The following is a 7,597-nucleotide window of genomic DNA, read 5'->3' on the forward strand; positions in this document are numbered from 1 at the left end:
TCTTTTACACTATCATAAAGCCAGTCATGATGCACACACCTGTAATCCCAGCACTTGGGAAGTAGATGCAGGAGGCTATCCTAGGCCACACAGAGCCTGTGAAGCCAGCCTGGGCCACATGAGACCCTGTCTCCAAAATAAACAATAGCAAAATCCTCAAGCAAACAGGCTCCTCTTAGTCTTTGACCATGTTAGGTGGCTGTGTTGATATTTTGTGATCTGCCTTTTTCCTGTTCATGCAGCATACCTATCCTACCCTCTTCCAGGCCCACTCTGTCTGCTCCTGACAGATCTGGCTGGCCCATTTTCCTACATCTCTAGTCATGCCTGGGTAGTAGGATGCCCTCCACCTAGCCAATTCTAACCCTTATCTAGGCGCTGCACTGGATGAGTGTCCCTGGCTCCAGGCTGTCTTACAGTTTCTCTCTTTCTCCTTGTCTGGCCACTGCTCTGAAGGTTCCTGGCAAACAAGGCAAGCTCTCTCATCCCTAGGCCCCTCTGGCTTGGGAGACTGGCAGAGTAAGCAAATCTGGAAGGCTCACAGTGTATGCACTTTAACAGGTGGCCAAGGAGGCTTGATAAAAGCACTGTGGGGTGGCCAGGAACACTGGCAGAAGATGAAGGAGGCTTCCGGGCAGACCTTCCAGGGGAGGTGGCATTTGGACAGAGTTGGTATAGAGTGGGAGAGCCCTGTGGTCATGGTGGCTGACGGGGAGCCAAGGCATGGAGATGCCATCATAATGACTAGCATGCCATGAGTGGGCTACAGATGAAGTCCGAGAGGGAACAGGGTCAGACTGAAGGATCGTGGGAGCCACTGAGGATTTTGTAACAAGGGCATAGTGCAGTCTGCTCAGTGCCAGGCGCTGAGCTGGGCACATGGCATCTGACTTCTCATTTGATCTCCTGGCAATTCTGTGGCCTGGGCCTGATTTTCAGACCCATTTCAAAGGCAGCAGAGGCCCAAAGAGGGGAGGGGCTTGGCCAAGGTCACCCGGTGGGAGGCCTCTCCCTTTCTCCTGGGCCTGTGGTAAATTAGCACCCAGGAGGAGGGGACCCTCCCTAAGACTGTGTATTTTCTTTAGCCCCCTTTTCTGCGCATCTGCCCATAAATCACTCTGACACTTGGTGAGGGGGCAGAGACATGCAACATCACCTCCATGGGGAAACCGTTCCCAGGCCCCTGCACTCCAGTGTGCCTGTGGTTCTTGGCTCTGGATACTGGCTCCCCAACCCTGGGCTCCAAATGTGGAGCCCAGAATACTAGAGAGACATGTTTTCCCCGGGCTGGGAGGGAGATTCAGGAGAAAGGGAGACAGCCTCCTCCCACCAGATGAAGGCTAGGAAGGCTCCATGCTACCCAGAAGCCTGGGTAAGGCCTGGCCTGCGTGATGAAGTATGGAGGACCAGGAGTGACCTGAGTCCTCTTGGGGCACTTGCCAACAGCTGTGCGGCTGCTCTGATCAGCTCAGGACTGAAGTCCTCAGGTAGGAGCCCTCCAGAGAGGACAAAACGCTGCCTGCCCCCCGCCCTGCCCTTAGGCCTAGCTGCCCCTCAACCTAGGAAAGAAACTAGGTTCTTTCCGTCCAAAGTGGCTGGGGCTGTTTGGAGAAGGCCTTGGGGCCTTCCAGGATCCATGGGGGACACACCTTGGGCTTCAGGGAGCACCTGTCATTTACAGGGCTCACCTGGCCCAGGAGGTGTCACGGTACTGCACCCTGGATTCAAGAAGTCCCTCTCAGCTGGACAGGTCAGGCCTCAGGGTGCCCTGGCCACTTCTCATTCTCCTAGCTCACACCCCACCCTTGTGAAACTGTTGCCTTTGCTCAGGCTGACCCTCTGGGCAGCTCTGCCCCCATGCCCAGGAATGTCCACAGGCCCTGCTTGTACCTTCCCTCATGGCCTGGTCTCTGGTCCCAGAATGTAGGTCATACCATACAGTGGAGGGCAGCGTAGGGCCAGAGGGGAGAAATCATGGCTTATGGGGGTCCAAGCTGGCCGGACCAACCTCCCAAGGCTCCATGTTCAGCTTCCCCATCCTGTAACTCCACCAAGGTTAGCATGGAAGAATTGCTCCACAAGGTTCATCCTGGGCTTCAGGACACTTGTCATTTGCCATTTCTGTAGGGCAGCCTGAGTGGTCACAGTGGTCACCTCTTCTGAAGCCTCTTCTTGCTTCCCTTCCACCATAGCGGCCCACACTGCTCTTCGGGCAGTGGAGGGGGCACACCAGGAAGCAGGAAGATGTGGGGAGGCAGGTCCCTGGCACCAACAGGGATCCCCTGAGTACCCAGTATGGGGAAGTATTGGGGTGGCAAGGTGAGTAGAAATGGGAAGTAGAGGTTCATAAGTGAGCTGGCAGGGGGCCAGCCCCCCCCCCCACCTCTCCTGGGCTTCTAATAGACCCCATGGAAGCTGCTTGTCAAGATCTCTTGCTTAATTATCAAATTGTTCCCAGATCCCCTCCTAGTCTGTCAGCAGAGAGTCAAGCCCATCTCAAAAAGAGCTTGTCTTTGGCCCACACTTGGGACAGGGCAGGGTTAAGCCCTTGGCTGCCCCCTCCTCAGCTTCTGCTTTATTCCTCCCCACCAGGACACAGGTAATTAGTGTGTGCTGACTCCCCAGAAGCCACAGTCCCTAATCAGACTCTGGGGGCAGATTGTGCCCACCTTATGTCAAATCTGCCCCCAGCCCTTATTTGACCTCAGTTCCTTTACCTCAGCGAATCCTTTTTGTCCTTTCCCTTACATGGATTCCCACCTCAGGCCAGAAGTCAGTCTGGGGCTACCATGGCTCTTCCTAACCACCCCACACAGGGAGCAGGGGCATCCTGCTACAGCCACAGCCTAGGGCCTTGAACTACAGAACTGAGATCTTACCCTGAGGTGGCCTGCTCAGGGCCCAAGGGAGCTAAGGGACAGATGGAGCAGGGACTTCCCAGGATCCTCTGTGAGCCTTTCCTCATCCCCACACAATGCTTCCCAATGTACATGCACACTCCTGAACACAGCACATACACACACACACACACACACACACACACACACACACACACACACACGGACCCAGTGGGGTAGTAGGGAGCCGACATCTGCAGGACAGGTGTGACCCAGCTGTTAATCAGTGCTTGGAAGGAGCACGTGTAGAGACCCCCAGGGAGGTGAGAGCAGCCAAAGGTTTTCTGAGGTTCTCACAGCCCCTCACGGTGGCCACACCATGAGCCAGCAGCTTGTCAGCCCCTTGGTCACCCTCTTCTGTTTCCAGATGGGACTCTGAACAGAGAGGGACTCCGGGGAGGTGGAGGGAGATCACACAGTGTTGAGGGCAGCTGGACTTCTACCCTACTCTCGTGGCCTAAGCCAGGACTCTCCCAATCTGCCTGGAAGAGAGAGGGCCGGGCAGCCCAGCAAGGCCACCAGGCAAGGGAGGCTGACCCATTTCTGTAGGAGGACATGTGGCCTCGAGACAGTTGTCCCCACCAGAGTGGGGGCTGAACGGGTGAGTGAGGCAGAGCTCCTATTCCTGAGGTGTTAAGGACTGGCTGAAGGCTGCCAGGGCGTGCGGGGCAGGGTCCTCAGTGGTCCAGCTGGTGTGGCATTTCTGCGGCTCTGCTCTGCATGTAGGGACTGCCAGAGTGGAGCGTCCCTCTGGAGTCTCAGTTAAGTGCCTCTGGCCCTGACTCTGCGATGCTCTTTGAAGCCTAGAAGTATTTGTGTGGACAGATGGGAGTCCAGGTCCGCACTCACGAAGGGTGGCAGGGGACTGTGTCTCTCCAGAACTCACTGGCTCCACATGCAGGTCCCATAGCATCTGCCTCACCAGAACTGAACTGAATTAGACTGGATCGGACCAGGTGTGCCAGAACCTAACTGCAGGAGGGCCTTCTGGAGATAGAGTGGCTGAGGAAATGAGAGGGGTGAGTGGACAGAAGGGCTGAATGTGCGCCTGGGACCCAAGCAGGCTGAAGACAGGTGTGGGTGGATGGGGGTGGGGAGGACTTCAGGCACGGAGCAGGACCCCCCGGCCTATGCAAGGGACATGGGTTTTCCTAGCAAGACCTCTGTGTCCATGATAGCTCAGGCTGTGGCCACAGGAGGCGGCAGATCAAAGGGCTAGGCGGGTAAGGCTAACAGCTGAGCTGACATTGACTCTGTTGACCCCAGCTAATGGCCAGGCCTTGGGAAAGGAGCCCAGGAGAGGCCTGAGAGGAGGCTGGAATGGCAGCCTCTGGTCCAGCCAGACACACCTCTTGTGTGCTGGACTGCAACAGGATTTTTGCCTTCATCATGGAATCATGCCCACACCCAAAGAGCCGTTTTACACAGGGCACCAAGCCCTGATGTCTCTTCTGTCTGTGTGTCCTGCCTTTATCCCTAACCACAACAGAGATGTGAATCTAGGGGAAACTTCCAAATTGATTAGGGAGAAATGATAGAAAGGGTGTGTATGGGTGAACACCAAGGAATGGTCTCTGTCAGCTCAGAGGGCACACTGCCAGCTCAGCCTTCCCCGAGGTATCTGCAGGCCTCTGTCTCCCCGTCTGTGAAATGGGTAGGTGGGGCTCACAGCTCTCAAGGGGCCATCCAGCTCTGAGGTGGGAGGGACTGGTGGGCTTCCAGAAAAGAGGCCCTCCCCTCGTATTTAGCAAGCTGCCTGTTCTGTTGGAACTGATCAAACCCAGACGGAGGTGGAGCCGCCTCAGTGATGTACAGGGTCTGAAGTGCCAAGAATTCATCCCTCCTTGTTCCAGTGAATAGCTGGGCTCCTGCGGAGTTCGCAGGGTGGGCCAGACTTCTCATCTCCTCTCTTCATTGTGTGCCTGACCACGGAAGGCAGGGTGGGAAGGAGACCCAGGACCAGGCCTCCTGGTGTGCCTCCTGGCCAGCCTGTGGAGGTGGAGAAAGGCTGCGGCACCATCATCAGCACATGCTCAGTGGTAAGGGCTCGGACACAGACAGGCGGGTTGGCCCATTATTCCTTTCATGTAGTCAACAAACCCTCAGAAGCTCCCAAGAGCTGGCAACCCTCTCTGCTTTCCCAGGTCTCTAGGGGTCCCCACCTGTTCTGTAAAAGTTTGTAAAAGCAACAAGGAAATGCTGAACCCACAGGGTGACATGGGCAAGGTGCACAGTTGCCATCTCCTCTCAGTTCTGTGATGGGACCCCTGTGCCTGTGTGTTAGCTCACAGGTGTGTGTGTGTGTATGCACGCACACACACACACACACACACACACACACACACACACACCTACACACACGCACATATCAAATACATTTGTACACACATGCACACACAAACATACACATACACATGCCCATGCACATGCACATATACACACATGCACACATACACCTACACACAGACACGCACACTTGTATACATACACACACAGACATATACCCATACATATATGCACACACAAGGAGTCTGACTGGCTTGTCTGTTGTTCCCTGTCCCATCTTCCCACCCTCTCCCACCCCCTCTTCTCTTGAATTCCCACTTGACTGATCAACACTGTAGCTGAGCTCTAGGGGGCTCAATCATGGCCAGTCGGGTCTCAGGAGCCTCCACAACACTGGGACTGTACAACACTGCATGACTTCTGAGCTCTGGGGAGGTGGGACATCTGTCTTAGCTCCTGTGTCCTCGTGTCCACAGAACCCAGGCTGGGGCAGGTGGCCCCAGGGAACTAGGAGACTCTTCTTGGATGCTGGACTTGGAAAACAGGAATCTGAGGTCCCCTCATCTCTTGACCTCCTCTGCAGCCCCCTGCCCCATGGTTCCTGTGGGCGTCAGCCTGGGCTGTGCCTCCCAGGCACACACACACACCCCTGGCTCCTGCTATGTCAGTCTCTTGTGTGTCCAGCCCCCTTTCTCCCAGAGGGGACTCATGCTCCTGCACTAGGTAGATGGAGTTCCTGGACATGAACTTGTAGTCACAGGAGTCTTAGAAATACGGACTCTAGGAATGGAGAGATGGCTCTGTGGGTGAAGAACTTGCCACACAAGCGTGCTGACCTGAGCTTGGATTCCCAGAACCCGTGGTGTAGGGTGTAGTAGCTCTCTGTTCTCTCTGTTCTCTCAGCATCCTTGTTGGGAGATGAGAGGCAGCCAGGAGAATCCCCAGGCACTTGCTAGTAACCATGAAACCCTGCCTCAAACAGGGTAGAAAGTGAGGACCAACACCCAAGTTGTCCTCCAAATACTACAAGTGTGGCACGTGCCCAACTCACATACCTGCATGTGCATGCCCACCCATGTACTACATGAACAATACACACAAAAGACTTAAAACGGGGTCAGAGGTGCCTTGTGGTGCCAGGCAGTCAGGCTCTGTTATGGTGAGCAACTATAGGGTGAGATATGGAAGAGAGAGACAGAATGGTTCATGTCCTGTGGAGAGAGGCAGATCTGAAGAGATAAGGAGTGGGCTGAGGTGGCCTACTTGTCACCCAGGGCCATGGTGATGTCCTGACCTGTGCTGCTGCTGGAGATGTCTGCCATGTGGTGGTGTGGGGGAGGGAAAGATGCCCTCCTCCTCTCGACATCTTTGGTAGGTGGGAGGGCTTACCCCACCTCTTACCAACTGCCACACTAGGGAGAACAGGCCCTGCACCTCACCTGGGCAAGCTGGCCCTGAGATCATGAGAACAGGAGAGCTGGCCCTGCCTCACACCAGCTGCAGTGCTTGGCTTAGTAGGCCCCTGCACCTCACCAGGGCAGTACAGTAGAGTGGGATGTGAGGACAGGACAACCGGCGCCACTCCTTCATGCTTACTGCGTTGCGTGGGTTAGCCAGGGTGCTACTGGAGAGCTCACCCTGGTGGTGAGGATGAGGGAGAGCTGGCTGGCTGACCAACCCAGCAACCACCCAAGCCCAAAACCAGGGCTATGAATTGGCCCACCATCTATGAACTGCTGGAGCATGTGAAGGGGCATATCCCATAGATCCAAAGCTGCAGGATCTCCACGACACAGGACAACAACAGGATATCCAAGAGAAATTCCAATGAGGGGCCAGCATCTACAGTGTAGCAGAAGCCTGAGGCCTCAAACCAGACCAATGACTCATTGCAATGAACAGTTACAAAATAAAGACGTATGTACAGAGGGTAAACTGTGTGACTCACTGTGTCACACTGCAGCTTCCATGATGAGATTTTTCTTTGAAATTTTATTTTATCTTGGCAGTGGGATGGGGGAGGGAGAGGTTGCAGGGGTAGAGGGCAGATTCAAAGGGATGGGGAGATGAGTGGAATTGAGACGCAAAGACACAAAGAATCAATAAAAACTGGTAAAACAAAAACAAAAACAAAACTGGGGGTCAGAGGGTGTAGAGTGTAACTCTGAACCAGCCCAAACTGCTATGGGACCTGGGACAAGTCACTCGCTGTGATTTTTTTTTTGTTGTTTTTGTTTTTTTTTTGTTGTTGTTTTTGTTTTTCGAGACAGGGTTTCTCTGTGTAGCTTTGCGCCTTTCCTGGAACTCACTTGGTAGCCCAGGCTGGCCTCGAACTCACAGAAATCCTCCTGTAGCATGAGCAACTCACTTGTCCTCAGAACAGCCCCTCTGAACCCATGCCACAGAGGAGGAGC

This window comes from Onychomys torridus, chromosome 1 (assembly GCF_903995425.1).
Source record: "Onychomys torridus chromosome 1, mOncTor1.1, whole genome shotgun sequence".
NCBI lineage: Eukaryota > Metazoa > Chordata > Mammalia > Rodentia > Cricetidae > Onychomys > Onychomys torridus.